Raw genomic sequence first — 16,802 nt, forward strand, 5'->3', positions numbered from 1 at the left:
TTCTAAGTTGAGAATCCCACATATATCAATAACAGATGAGTTGTCACTGTAATAAAAAAAATCGAGCAACAAATTGAGGAAACCAAAGCCTGTGCACCAATTCACATGACTTGACCATCCATCTGCATATAAGGACAAAATAAAGGCATTCTGTTTGTAAGGTAAATCAATGAATTCACTGTTGCCATGTGACTTTCTGAGTTGAGAATCCCACATATATCAATAACAGATGAGTCGTCATTGTAATACAAAAAATCGAGCAAAAAATCGAGAAAACCAAAGCATGTGCACCAAGTCACATGACTTGACAATCCATCTGCATATAAGGACAAAATAAAGGCATGCTGACTGTAAGGTAAATCAGTGAATTCACTGTTGCCATGTGACTTTCTAAGTTGAGATGCCCACGTATATCAATAACAGATGAGTTGTCACTGTAATAAAAAAAATCAAGCAAAAAATCGAGAAAACCAAAGCCTCTGCACCAAGTCACATGACTTCACAATCCATCTGCATATACACACAAAATAAAGGCATGCTGACAGTAAGGTAAATCAGTGAATTCACTGTTGCCATGTGACTTTCTGAGTTGAGAATCCCACATATGTAAATAAGAGATGAGTTGTCACTGTAATAAACAAATCAATAAAACCAAAGACTGTGCACCAGGTCACATGACTTCACAATCTATCTACATATACTGACAAGTCTCTCCACGATTTGACTACTCAATGTGTGAAAAAATGAAGCTTATGAAGCTTACGAAGCTTACGACCCGCTATTTGTATTTCATTGAAAAATATGACTATTTGAATTGTTCTTGTCATTTGGGAAGCTATTCACCGACCTACCTGTTATGTTTTATGTGTTGTTGATGGCGGTAGTTCGATTCACCGAGTTTAGTTTTTTGTCAACCCCTCATTCATTACCGGAGTCATAATTTTTACTGGACTTTCAAGAATTGGAAGGTGACTCTTTCTTCTTTCCTGATGGAGATTGAAATTCGTTGTAATTTCATCCCTATTTCAGCAGCCCCAGTTAAGGGAACCTTTTCTCCGAGTTGCCTGATCTATTTTATGTGTTTTAAGTATTCACATAATTGAACATACATTAATCCATTCATTAATCCAGAACATTCATTAACAAATTGCAATTCAATAAAGAAAGTCATGAACTCATAAATGTGTACTTATAAATGTAGTTATTTCATAAACTTCAGGTTCATAACAAAAATACTTGAAATACATCCGTACGTTACACCAACAACAACATTGTCTTACACTCCAGGAACGAACATATGAAAGATAACGGTGTTTGATTTCTTATTCCTCATCTGACATGTAGTAGTCAGAGAGATATTTTTCATTGTTGAAGACATTATTTCGCTCAACCATTGTCAAATCTCTGTTGCTTGCTTCTGCCATTTCAGTGGCTAGCTGAAGCATGAAATGTCGACATATCCGCATCAACATCCTGTTGTTCTCCTTCTTAATTCTGCTAACTACTTTTTCATAGTCACTCACATTTCGTCTAGCCATGGTCAATGAACGACGATGAGGTACCGGTGCCCCAAAGTTACGTAGATCATTATACAATCCTTCTTGCTCCGTTACCCTGAACGCCCATTCTGCTCGGATACCAGCATAATAATCCTTCGGACTCGAGTACTTTTCGCTCTTGTAGTCATACATAAATGGAGGTAGCAGCCACACTTTCGGATTTCTTTGCCGGCGTGAACTTCCTGCACCTCTTGAAGACATTGTTAATAAAATTAAAAAAAATAATAATAATAGTAATTGTATATATATTACTATTGTTATGACTTCAACAAACATCATATTGGGGTATTTATAGACATCATAGTGGTGCTAGGGCACTATGGAATAAGTGATACACGTGATATTATTTGATGTTATTCATTTCATGTAATTTTGATTACCCGTGACTTTGTGTACCTGTGATGTAGTCACGGACGTGGTTGTAAGATAAAATAATAATTGTAGGCCATAGAATCACAATGCAATCCCTTCATATTCGAGCAGTGCGTTGTCAAATAAAACAAAATGCAGTGAGTTGTCACATCGGCACATGAAACTATTTTGTCATGCTTACTTTTGTAATACAATAAGTACTCACTTGGAATTGACGATTTCAGTACGTATAGGTGTTTTCGAGAAATTATAAATGAAATCGAAAAATGAAATTTTCTTTGTATTAAAGTAATATTGTTCATAAACTATCATTGTTTTTCTCACCAACATAATAAAATGGTCACCTGCTAGGTAAACACGATTGGAACTTTGGTGCCTATATTTTATCTTATTTTCAGTTAATGAACTTCACAGTCATCCGATTTTTATTGTCATTACACAACCGTCCATCATATTTTTTTACCAACATAATAGCATTTTCTGCTTCTTTTCACAGTCGTAATAATGTGACTTAGATGAATTCTGAAATGTGCGGAAAAAACAAAGCATGTAAGTTGCACTGCAAAAGTCACATGCATCACGTAATGTCAAGAAAAAAGTCACAACGTATACAAGCATGGCAAAGTCAGAAAGTCACATGCATTACTGCATCACTGCATAAAGTGACATGCAGCATTGCATCACTGCACAAAGTCACATGCAGTGATGCAGTGATGCACAAAGTCACATGCATCACTGTATCACTGCACAAAGTCAGATGCATCCCTGCATCGCTGCACAAAGTCACATACCTCCTACCTACTGTGCCCATTGGAATTATGCACAAAGTCACAGGCATCACTGCATCTGCGGCACAATAGCCGATGCTACAGGCCGTTGATTCGTTCATGACTGCACAAAGTCGAGTCCTGATAGCCGAATGCACTGGATAAGGTCAGTGGCATGCATGTGATCGAACAGGAAATTGCATACATACAGCTACCATGTGTATATATGGTATAAATATCGTAGCATACCACAACAAAAGTTTTACAGCTATTTCTAGCGATATCATCATGACATATACGGTGGTTGATCTATATTCAGCAATGGGTCGCTATTGGGTTGCAGATGGAGATGAATTTCAATACCCATTAAATCCAAATTTGCGTTACTCACGTGCCACCGTCAATACCATGAGAGCTGAGTGGAAATTTCGCAAAACTCGAGCAAACGTCCGTTGAGCTATGCCGTGAAGTTAATCTTAAATTTCCTCGCCGGTTAGCCATGCGTATGCCAACTGACACTCCACAGTTGTTGCAAAGGGCATTGCATCGTATCCGCGACGAGGTTAATCGCATGACCCAACGTTTGCAAAGGTCCGGACTAATGAAGACCGCAAATGAGCGTGCCGAAGATGGGTTAATGGATAATGCACACCAGTACTACGCCTGGAGCATGGATGTTATGTATGAATCTGATATTGAGATGTCAGATGATGATGATAATGAATGAAATTGTTTGGATGAACGCCCAGGGCATTTCTGTAATGCATGCAATTTGTAATGCTTATCCATGACTTATCAATGAAGCGAGATATTTCAATTATTTTTAGCCTTGAACAAACTTATTTTTTTTAGCTTCTTTACACGTTTTGTTCAAACCAAACGCGTTTGTAATTTATGTTCTCCTAAATTACGGATAATGAGAGAGGGGTAGAGATGTGAAACAGATTTGTGTGATTCATCAATATAAATAAGAATAAAAAATTATGAAATTATAATTGCGAATAAATAAGTATGACACTTACATCAGCTGTACAAGTTTGACACATACAAACAAAAAAAAGAAAAAAAAAAAAACCTATATAGTCCATATCGCAACCGCTAATGCCCTAACTTGCCCCCAGTCCCACAACCCCGACCGTGGATCTCCCTCCTCGGTCTCCTACGGTAGACTCTCTGAATATCTGGCACTCTCTCCCCTGCATGCGGCCCTCCACTGACTGCCTGTGGAGCCTGTGAGTGTGAGTGTGACCCCTCCTCTCCTGCATCTGATGCCCCTGATCCTGGCTGTGCCTGTAGATCAGATACTGCTGTGAGCTGTGAAACTCCCACTCCCTCGTCTGGTGCAACTGTATCACGATCTGCAGCTGGACCCCGACCTCTGCCTCTGCCCGCACCCTGACCTCGGCCGCGACGTCCCCCACGACCAGAACCTCTCCCTCGCGCTCTGGGGGGGCTCAATATGGGCCTCATCATCAATGTGGGAGATGTCAGTGAGAACTGCATCATGTGTACTCCTGGGTGCGGTCGAAGTAGTCCCCATAAAAGCAGGTGGTAACTGGGTGGGTGGGGTAGCAACATCATGCATGAACCGGGGCGCGGTCGAAGTACTCCCCAGAAAAGTAAGCTGTAACTGGGTGGGTGGGGTAATAACATCATGCATGAAGCGGGGCGGTGACCAATCAGGGTCAGGGTCAGCATGCTGGGTAAGATGTACGTGTGGGGAATATGGAGAAATGTATGGGGTATCATGTGGTGGGGTGACTGAAGTCGAAGGACCTGCTGTGGCTGGCGCTGAACTGGGAGGCACTGACGTGGACGAGACTAATGTGTCTGGAGCAGCTGCTGCACTGTGTACACCGTAGTCCCCAAAATGCAGACGATCAACCCGATGGGCATGCTGGATCCCCTCGTACAATAACTCTCTGATCTCTACAAGGGCCTGCAGACCAAGCTGTCCATCACGTCTGAAAATGGCGTCCTCAGCCAAGTGATATGACCTCCCAGCTCGAACCACCTGGAAAAAAAATCAGATATATTAGGCTATAGTTGACTGAAAATAATCAATTATGATATTAACAATTATCGGAGATATAGTACGATACTCACCAATGCCTCAAGAGAAGGCCCAACTCCCTGATATCCGGCCTCGGACAGGTGGCTCGGATTACCGAAAAGTAGGTGTGTATGTCGCCGATACCACAACATGTAAGGGTCGTGAGAGGGGAGGACCCCATCGCTCCAGTCAGCCTGTACAATAGTGTCGTGACGGGCATCCCACAACTGTATGTATCGCATATGATGCTGACTCCAGTCAGTGCTGGCTCGGCCACGTCTATCCGTCGCATGCAATCGCCACTCGGTGTCACACCGATCCGGCACGGCCTGGACCCGACCAAACTGTCGGAGGACACGATCAGGGAGATGCCACTCAACCACGTCAAAACAAATGAGTGGTACTCTCGCCATCCATATATCCTCACCTAGGCGGCAGTAGTCTGGGAGCGTGTGGAGGACATCAGCATAAGGCTGCCAGATAAACTACAATAACGACAAGTCTATTAAAAATCGCTCATAAACATATACAGTCCATATGACAATTAAAATTTAGGTATTTAAATTTGATACCTCGCCGTCTATCATCCGGTCAAGCTGGTCTTTATACACGACCACTACGTGGGTCGATACGACCTCGTGGCTCATGTCAACCCTCCACCGGCTACCTCGAGGTCCGGCCGGCATCTGCATGTCTCCCTGCCCGATGGGAACCTCACCAGGAGGGGGCAATGCGAATCAATCTCTCCCACACCCAAATCTGCAATAGTTTGAACGCAATTACAATACTGATATATGCCATACAATATGAATTGGCATGTAATAAAATTCTTACTAACCTGTAGCAAGACAAGGGGTCCTCCGATCTGAGTCACACCCACCTGAGTGGCTCGACATAACATCCTATACAAGCATGCCAAAGCCGCGGCGCCCCAGCTGTACTGGCCGATGACGTCAATGTCTCTCAATAGTGGCAAATACATCAGCTTGAGCAGGTTCTGTGACTTATCAGGGAGAAGTACCCCCCCCCAATAAGCCACAAAATATATGCTCGCGCATGCTGCTGTACTAACTCATCTGCAGCATCATCTGGAAAATCGCCCTGAAAATGCTCCGACAGCCACCTCATCCTCACTCTACCTGCCTGTAAGTCTGCAGGTGTAGGTGCTACTCCCAATAGCTCAGCACATAGCGCTATCCACTGCTCCGTCGTCAATGATGGGTCAAGTCCAGTAACTGCTCGCCCATCAATCCGTAGACCGTATAGGACAGATACGTCCTGCAATGTGACGGTGGCCTCACCGGTCGGGAAATGAAATGTATGAGTCTCTGTGCGCCATCTCTCGACGAGAGCAGTAATGAGTGGGTGGTCCAGTCTGATATGGCCTATACGATATACACCATAGAATCCCGCGCGTAGTAGACACTGCAAGACTCTATGGTCCAATGGACGATCCCACAGGCCGGAATCTCCCCGTCGGCATGCCACCACGGTGCGTGACTGGTCCTGCATAACAGAATGAGTATTTTAAATTATAGCATTATCAAGGGAATGAAAAACAAAATGCAGTGTATTTTCATTGTACGCGTAAAGTCCAACAAACGTTATTGCATACCGGGTCCTCCCATATACTGTCAGCCCGATGTGGATGACTCAAAAGGGGGACCTCATCAGGTAGATGTGCCATGAAGCCTGTACAGTTGAAAAACAAATACATTTTGAAAAACTGTATTGGTGAGCATGTAATTTAACTATATCAATTAAGCTCAAATTATTATGTACATGACGACTTGGAAAATAAATGTGGTCGATTATTTTAAAAGTATAAATTTGTGTGCCATTAACATGGAAGCAATTAACTAAAATCAAAATTTTGCATATTATGTGCCATTAAATATGATAAGCAATTCAACATAACCTATCGTTATCTATGCTTCGGACTAATATAAAAATCTTTTACAAAGTCATTTTACGATCTCAGTTACATAAGCTTAATAATGACCAATAACATGTGGATAGTTTTTGTATGTCAATATTTACAAACAAAATGGAATGATCATTTTTTTTTCAAAACTTCATTATTGATTTTGGCATATTTGACATAACCTCATTATTGATTTTGACATATTTGACAAAATTCGTTACATTTATGGCATATTCGACAACTTCATTATTGATTTTGTAATTTTTGTTTTGCAATAAAGTAAAAAATTTGTAAATTACGTACATGTAATTCATAAATTCTAAATGTACAAAATGCTTGAATTAGTCGAAATATTAAAATCTTAAAATGAAAGAAGAACTATGTGATTTTAAATAAAATTCTGTAATAAACATTTTGAATGAAGTAGAGAATAAAAACTATGATAGTTGTAAATTTTGTCAAGCAAATAAAACAATTACAATATATAAAGAATTAAACAACAGAAATGATCTATTACAAATAAAAAATGTTCTATTAAATGTATGACCCCGTTTACAAATAATGAATTACAAAAGAAAAGAAAATGATCTATTACAAATAAAGAATTACAAAAAGATCTATTACAATATGTAAGTATTACATAGTCTTCATCGACCAAGTCGCGCCGGACATGTTCGCCTGTCATGACCTGTCTGCTGGCACTCACTGCAACGAGCGGTCAAACGCCTATCTGATATGTCCATCTCATTCGGAATACGAGACATAGATGCACGACCCCGTTTCACTTGTCGCAGACGCAGTACATTAGGCATTAAAGTCCACTGCGGATCAGCCCAATAATCTTGATGCGGTATTGGATTGAATTTAGTTTCCCAAACCCTCATGTATACAGGAAGCCTATATACTAGATCAACGTACTCGAATGGATTGTCACCGCATTCAGACATTACAGCGAGCATATGAGAACATGGATAGTGTCGTATCTCATATTTCCCACAACTGCACGTGGGTTGATTCATCCGCACAATTTGTGTATTGCGACCTCGTCCATGGCGAAAAGATGTTTGCACCTCAAACACGCGGCGTGGCCTATAAAAAAATTGTAATAGAAACTAATGAAGTTCATGTTTTTGGGTGTAGTTAAATTGACAACATAATAACAATAATTTAATTTATATTACAAACTAACCTGTCATATGATATCAACTTGAAAGTATTTGCCCTTGCGATGCCATCCTCAATAGTTTTTTGCATCTGTCTAGGGTATTGGAACTCATTTCGTACATCTAGTTCAGCTTGGGCTCCCATCTCGTCAAAATATTTTACAAGCCGCCGAAATGTAAATTCAACCATAGCTGAGATAGGTAAGTTCCTTGCACCTTTCAAGACGCTATTGAAGCACTCTGCATCATTGCTAGTCAATACCCCCCAGCGATGTCCACCGTCATATGAAAGGGCCCACTCCTCAGGATTCATCTTGTAAACCCAAGTGATGGCTTCTTGGTCAATAGCCTGTATTTGTTGTAAGTAACCATTACACTTTTGTCGTTGATGAGCACTTCCTGCTTTCCATTGAAGTTGTTTCAGCTCCTTATTTCTGAACGTAGTGTTAAAGTTACTACAAACATGTCGAAGGCAGTGCCGATGATATCCAACAAATTGGAGCGAGGGATTCAACCAATGCCGCCTCACAGCAGCTAAAATACTCTCAGCTCGATCGGCTATCAAAGTCACTCCCTGTCGGTCCATGACAATATGTTCCTTGATATTTGAAATGAAGAACGACCAAGACTCCAAACTCTCCTTGTCGACAACAGCAAATGCAAGCGGTAGTACTTTGCCATTGGCGGTGACAATCGTTGCTACAAGTAACACACCAGTGTATTTCCCGTATAAGAATGTACCATCTATGGTTATAACAGGCCTACAATGTCTGAATCCATCGATGACGGGTTTGAAAGACCAAAAAACAAAGTGGAAGACGGGCATAATGGTTGTATTTCCGGTATATCTATGCTTCCATTGCACGATGGTGCCAGGATTAGATGTTTGTAATGCATACATGAATTTAGGCAACATCATATATGATTCATCCCAATCTCCGAATACCATTCTAATTGCCTTTGCCCTTGCATGCCACGCCTTCTTGTAATGTATAGTATAGTTCATGGACTTTTTTATGTCTTCGATGACATTCTTAATGGGCATATCAGGTTCGTTCTGCATACAACAATACCTATGAGTCAGATTATTTTGGTGTGAACACTTTAAAGACACAATTTTGGTGTGAACACTTTAAATAAACAATGTGTATATAAATGTAAACATTTATTTTGTATACTCACCGCAACTTGTCCCAAAAGATGAGAAGCAATGTAACTGGAGCTAATATTTGTGTGGTCCCTGTTCGTTCGTGGGTATAAACAATGGTGAGGACCCCTATACTGCTTTATTTCAAAAAGCCCATGTCTCTTACTAAGAGATGCACACAACCACCATCTACAGTCGTGCTTGCAAGCACACACCCAAACGTCTCGCTTGGCGGTTACGACTTTATACTCTCGATTATTTGTTGCATGGTACAATTTCACAGCATGTACGAGTTGCTTTTTATCAACGAAAACCATCCCTTTGTCCAACTCTGGATTTTCAGCATTCCAGATTCGGTTACGGGGAACGACATCGCGGCTACTAATGTCAAAATCACCACCCATGTGAATGTTTTCAAAGAAAGGGATTTCAGGTCTAGGTGGAATGGGGGCATTCTGAATATCAACGGGAGCGTCGACATCATCTTCTTCATCATCATCATCATCTGATCCGCCCAATAAATTTTCTTCATCACACATTTCATTCTCATCATTGTCTAGGGCGACATCAGGACCGTACATGTCACTGTCAGCAAACTGCACAAAATTAACCGTTTCAGCCATATTACCAGCAACTTCAACTGGAGTCGTATGATGGCTATAGGTGGGCACATCTTGGGTGTTATTGTGAAATTCAGTCTCGTATCCACCATGTGAACTTGATTCTCCACCATGGCCATGAAATGTCTGTTGTGTGTAGCCAGCTGCATAACATTCATTTGATTCATACATAGGAGACTGAAATGCTGTCGTGTCAACCCCATGTGTCAGCAATGTAGTGAACGGATGCGAATCCATCTGTGTTATATTCGGAAGATTCTGTACAACCTCTTTCTGAATGTACACTTCCAAACAATTTGGTGGTTCGAAATTTCCACCGATACTTAAAACGGTGTTCAACGCCTCATCGTCATTTATCGGTAATATTTTGTATTTGCTGGTTGCTTGCCACTGGCGATAAGGATATCTACATTTGAAGATCAATCGGACTGTTTCCCCGTAACTTGCGACCTTGGACATAAACATCTCCTCCAAATTGCCAAGTGTGGTGCCAAGTTGCACCATATATATCCCTTTCGGCTCAGCATCATATGACACACCTTCATCGGGATCCCGAATTATGTTTCCCCCCCAGTAAAAGATAATTGGAACAGTTGCCATATACTTGCTTCAATGAAACAATAAATATTAAAATATCAACAATATACATATATCGAATTGTACTTGTAAAATAAACATTAAAATTTGCAGAAGCCACAAATAAAAGCAACCCTCTAATTTTTTATCAATTTATATTTTCCAGGGTTGAAGGAACTGTAGAGGTGAAACATTAATTCAATTTGTATTTTGTCAACTATATATTTGTGTCTCAACTTGATTATTACTGTTTATTTTCTCATTTTTTTCACTTATTTTTATTCGTATAACAGAACAGCTGAGATTTCATCTATACGTGGAGTTATAGATTGTGTCTCATTTACTTCCTATGTGAAGACTCTTATCTTTTCAACGTGAATGTTCTTTGTTGTCATTGCTCTATTGTCTTAATCTAAAAAACACATAACAAGAAGTATACTTGTTGTCTTAATTCTTTCGAATTAGTAGCGAAAAATAAAATAGGTTGAGAGATATTTAGTAGAGGGTGACGCGATTGATTTGGACAATATAAAATACAGGGTGCAAACATTGAGAGAGATTTTTTTAACCTGGTGATGTAATTATTCAGATTTATGGAAAATATAAGTTAATTTGATTTGCTCCAACTTGTGCCATTACGGACCTTAATGACAAAGTTATTTCCTATGTGAACTAGTAACCCTCGTCCATTTTGTAGAGGGCATAGAGGCTTTCTTATAAAATTAAAACAACAAACTGATTTTGGATCATTTTGGATTGTTCTGAAAAGTAAGAAAAAAATTAAATTTATTTACTCCTTTTTTTTCTTACACATACAAAAACAAAAAAATAATTACAGAGATAATTTATAATGGCCAAAAATTAGAGATAATTAAATTGAAGTTGGTGGTTAAATGTATGGACTACATTTTGGATAGTTATCCATGTGAATCTATCGGGCCATCCGTACCAATTATTTGGTATTACAAAACACATGCTTACCCATCAAAGTGCCAATTTTTTTTTTCCCTTCTTACGTACGAAATTGCTATGGACTATTAATTAAAATAATTTATTACTCTTTTCATGCATATATGTCTGCACACCTCTATGGACAGAATAATTATGATATTTGCTTCCGCCAACCCCTAATTTTGTAAATCTATTTAAGTGGCCTTCGGTAATCTTAGGATTACTGGCCGGTCATACCTATAGTAGCGGGTTTGGGTCGTGATAGAGTGGTATCAGAGCACGAGTTATACCGTACACATGAGTCCATATAAGCTACAAGATGTCCTAGAAAGAATTAGGGGCATTACATCAGCATGTGTTAGTGTATGTGAAATTATACGACATGTCTGAAACAATTAGACATGAAATGAAATTGAGCATTGTCAAAACTATAAACGAGCTATTTGCCTATGTTTATTAGTGCTCTATTTACCTATAGCAAATGGAGAGAACAAGAAGTGATGATGTGATTGAATCCTTTGATGCTAGAAACTGAAAAATTATTTGAAGTGTTTCCATGTTGGATCATTTTGGATCATTTTGGATCGTTCTGAAAAGTAAGAAAACCTGATTTTGGATCATTTTGGATCGTTCTGAAAAGTAAGAAAAAAATTAAATTTATTTACTCCTTTTTTTTCTTACACATACAAAAACAAAAAAATAATTACAGAGATAATTTATAATGGCCAAAAATTAGAGATAATTAAATTGAAGTTGGTGGTTAAATGTATGGACTACATTTTGGATAGTTATCCATGTGAATCTATCGGGTCATCCGTACCAATTATTTGGTATTACAAAACACATGCTTACCCATCAAAGTGCCAATTTTTTTTTTCCCTTCTTACGTACGAAATTGCTATGGACTATTAATTAAAATAATTTATTACTCTTTTCATGCATATATTGTAACTACTCTAAATTTATTACTCTTTTCATGCATATATTATACAAACATGAATAAACATTATTAAAACATAATGTTTAGATTTTCCTTTTCAATGGTAGTGGACAATCACAAAGTGAAAAAGGTGATAAGTCAGTTCGTTCAATACCCATTTCAAAAACTTTTTCAAATTTTCTTCAGTTTTCTCAGAAAATTTTAATTTGTACTAGAATACTATTATATGTATTACAAATTCAGCTCATTAAATGTTTTAATCATATTTTAGCTGCCTGACCCCAAATATAGTGAAATAAACCAAACGAAATTAAACCAAATTTTTTTTTTTAAATCAAATAGAGTCAAATTTAAATATTTTGAGAAACCAATAAAAATATTTCTTTTCAATAAAATAGAGTCAAAATTAAATATTTTGATAAACCAATAAAAATATTTCTTTTTAATAAAATAGAGTCAAAATTAAATATTTTGAGAAACCAATAAAAATATTTCTTTTTAATCAAATAGAGTCAAAATTAAATATTTCAGAGAACATGATCTTTTATTTGAGAGAACATGATCTTTTCATGGAGAGAAAATTAAATATTTTTTTAATACATGATACATTCAAAATTAAATATTTTTTTGTTTAATAATTATATTTTGTAGAAATTAGACATTAACAATTTCTGAACCATAATTTGATTCAAAAAATGTAGACATTTTGATTCACAAGCATAATTTCAAAATTCCAATTTCTGATTTCAAATTTCAAAATATAGACATTTCATAATTCCAATTCAACAATTCTCAATTACATGAATTTCGTAATATGACATTAACAATTACGAATTATATGAATTACAATTTTTACTATTTTTATTCTTAATTAAACAAAATTACTTTTAAAACCATAATTTGAAACCCTAATTTCCTTTTAATTCCTGTTAACAAGCAAAAAAAAAAAAAAAAACTCACAAGCATCATTTCAAAATTCCATTTTCTGATTTCAAATTTCAAATTTCAAAATATACACATTTCATAATTTCAAATCAACAATTCTCAAATACATGAATTTCATAATATGACATTAACAATTATCAATTATATGAATTTCGGATTTTTTAATTGCAATTCTTAATTAAAAAAAATTACTTTTAAAACCCTAATTTCCTTTTAATTCCTCTTCACAAGCAAAAAAAAAACAATTTCCAATTCAGCAAATGTACGTTGGTTTATTCAATATTCAAAATATAGACATTTTGATTCACAAGCATAATTTCAAAATTCTAATTCCTGATTTCAAATTTAAAAATATAAACATTTCGTCATTTCAATTCTCAATTCTCAATTCTCAATTATATGAATTTCATAATATGACATTAACAATTATCAATTATATGAATTGATGATTTACGAATTTCATCATTCCAAATTTCAATTCTCAATTCTCAATTCTCAATTTCAATTATATGAATTTCATAATATGACATTAACAATTATCAATTATATGAATTGATGATTTACGAATTTCATCATTCCAAATTTCAATTCTCAATTCTCAATTCTCAATTCTCATATTTATGATTTATTTAAAAAATTCAAAAAATTAAAAAAATTCCAAACCCGATTTATGATTCAAAAGCATAAAAATTCAAAAGCATTACAACCCTTAATAATGTGAACCCTAAAATGACATCCTAATTTGAACAATCCTAATAATGTGAACAATCTGATATCGAACCCTAATTTCATCACCACAACCACACTGACAAAGCATAAACATTCATAACCATATTCAATTTCATAACCACAATGATAAAAACCCTAACATTGACAGAAAAATACATTTAATAATTCCAAAAAATTCAAAAACTAACCCTGATTCCAAAAAATTCAAATACATTTAAAAACCCTAACATTGACAGAAAAACCCTAACCCTGATTTCAAAAAATTCCAAACCCTAATTTCATAACCACAATGATAAAAACCCTAACACATTTAATAATTCACATGTAAAACCCTAACATTGACAGAAAAATACAACACATTTACAAACACAAAAACTAAATACATAAAATTAGGGTTAATGTCATACCACGGAGAGAGAGAGAGAGCAGAGACAAAGAGTGAGAGCAGAGACCGAGAGCAGAGACCGAGAGCGAGCTGAGATGGAGGAGGGTGAGAGATGGAGAGGCTGATAGATGGAGAGCCTGAGAGATGGAGAGTGAGCTGAGAGCGAGATGCCGAAAAACCTAAGTTTGAAAAACGTATTCTGAAAAACGTATGCAAATGAGGGGGGGGCTTCGTATATATGAGGAATATGAGGACTGAAATCGCTATTAGAAATAGAGTTTTCATTTAACTGAAATCGCTATTAGAAATAGCGTTTTTTCTGGCAAAATTTTTTTGTTAAAATCGCTATTACCAATAGCGTTTTTTTGGCAAAAAAAATTTGTGTAAAAAGCGCTGTTCTTAACAGCGTTTTCCTTGGGCAAAAAATTAACCCTAGAAGCGCTATTCGTAACAGCGACTTCTTAATCAAAGTCACTATTTGTAATAGCGATTTTCCTGTTCATCTACTTTTGCGCTCCTAACAGTAAAAGCGCGAATAGTAATGGCGCTTTAGCTTAGTTTTGGAATTCCGTCAGAAGTTGGCCTAGTTTTGGAAATACAATGTAAAAAAGGCTTATATTGGGAAAAGCCTCCAGTTGGAATTGCTGTAAGCAAATATCACTCTGCTAGACTGGCCAATAGTCCTAACTAACAGGCAATAAGTTCACATTACAAACTGTTTGTACTATAAATTATTTTCTATCAATTGTGGCCTGTTGATTGTGACCAAATCTAATTTTATTGATTGTGGCCTGTCAATTATGGCCAAATCTAATCTTATTGATTGTGACCCGTCAATTTTAGTCTATGGATTCAGACCAAAATTATCTTTTTAAATAATTATGAGCATATTTTATTATTATTATTGTTGTTGTTGTTATTGTTCTTGTTACTGTTTTTGTGCAGTGTGTAGCAGACGTGGGCAAAGAATCCAAGATGGGCAAAGAACTCGGCAACGTGGGTGATTATGGAAGATGTTGCTTACAAAGTGAAGTAGTGGAATATAACTTGATGTGAAAGTGGGCTGCTTGCAGCAGTTACAAGAGAAGCACGGTTTCAAGCCTATAAATAGGTAAGGTTGAAACAAAGAAACAAGATTCAGAAGTCATCAAACTTCTCATTCTTTTTTTTATTTATTTTTTTTTTATTTTTAGGAATATTTTAACTTTTACCCGTAACTTTTAACAATTTGTAACATTATAAATTTAAAAGATTACAATAAAAAAAAATTCTGTATTTATTTCACTCTTTGGATTGTTAATTATTCCAAAGAAATCCTTGTACTTTCAAGACATTAGAACCTTTACATATTCGTCTGATTTTCTATTTGGTTGTTTGATTAAAATTGATGTTAAATCTCTATCGATCAAGACTTAACAAAAATTTTACTAACACAAACATAAACTTAAAACAAATGTTGTAGTAGTTCATTCACTTCTTCAGTCTCCAATCCTCAATTCCATTTCCTAGTAATTTGAAGAAGAAAAAAAACAAAGAAAGTCAAAACAATTCAACTAATGCAAATCAAATTGAAATTGTAATAATTTATATGTATATTTAATATTTTTATATATTTATATTTAAATTTGTAATTCAAGTTTTAGGTTGCTAGGAATCTTTGTCTAGGCCTAGCCTGGAATTTAATTCGGGCTTTAAATTGCTACATAAACCTATATTTTAAAAATATATTGTCAAATCCTTAAAAATTCAAGTTGGACATATGTTGCTCTGTTTGAGCTTCCTCAGTAGCAACCTTATTTTTAACTACTTAATTAGATGACAAGAAATTTAATTTAACTCTCTTGGCCTTAACTTTTCCAACAATGCTACGTGCACCAAAAAGAAAAAAAGAAAAAAAGAAGAAGATAAAATTCATTAAACCCTTATGGTTTAACAGTAAAGCACTTTATCTCCTATATTTTAAAAATAGTCAATTATCCCCATCTAATTTGGATTGTTTTATAATTTACTTCTTCACCATTAATATTTCTGTCCAAATAAACAAGTTTGTACTTCAAACTCTATCGATTATGGTCAGACTAATCAATATTCAACCAAATCAATACCCAATTTGATTATATACATATATATATGTATATAAAATTGTGTATAAATAAACCTACATATATATATATATATATTAACGGAAATTCTATGTAATGTGTATATGTAAACCTGTGTACGTATATATACATAATGAGTTAACTCAGTAAAATCCTTTGTGTAAATTTGTGTATATGTAATGAGTTGACAAACTGGTTCAAGAGGGTAAAATAGTAAATTTTTAATTTTGTTAGTAGAGTTAGGTGTTACAATTTAGTCTAAAACCAAATGAGGGTATCTTATTAAACCACAAAGGATAAAATGAATTTTATCCCAAAAAAATAAAAAATTAATATGTATCTCATTTTATTTTGAATTTAATTCTCACTGCGTGCATTGATTTTTTCTCTACGTATTTCTTTCTACTAGTTAGACCCAATGCATATTTAGAAAATTTCTATATATACAAGATGAGTTCTTTTTCTTTATTTTTAATTTTTTTTATTTTACCAACAAAAAATTTATTAATAAAATGAGTATACATTGGAGAGAAACAAGAACAAAACCACTCATCTCCAACATATAACAG

General features: G+C 35.9%; 1 protein-coding gene and 1 long non-coding RNA gene across 2 annotated transcripts in view; both read right to left on the bottom strand.

Annotated features, from left to right (window-relative positions):
* LOC114285411 (receptor-like protein 7) overlaps window positions 1–16,802 on the bottom strand; it is a 306,773-nt gene that overhangs the window by 262,696 nt on the left and 27,275 nt on the right. The gene's annotated exons all lie outside the window — the stretch shown is intronic.
* LOC145795207 (uncharacterized) lies at window positions 7,187–8,131 on the bottom strand. Its single transcript, XR_014335686.1, has 2 exons — window positions 7,865–8,131; window positions 7,187–7,764 (listed from the first exon to the last, which is right to left on the bottom strand). It is a non-coding gene; the product is annotated as an uncharacterized LOC145795207 (long non-coding RNA).

Source organism: Camellia sinensis, chromosome 7 (assembly GCF_055761805.1).
Source record: "Camellia sinensis isolate YWXY chromosome 7, ASM5576180v1, whole genome shotgun sequence".
Taxonomy (NCBI): domain Eukaryota; kingdom Viridiplantae; phylum Streptophyta; class Magnoliopsida; order Ericales; family Theaceae; genus Camellia; species Camellia sinensis.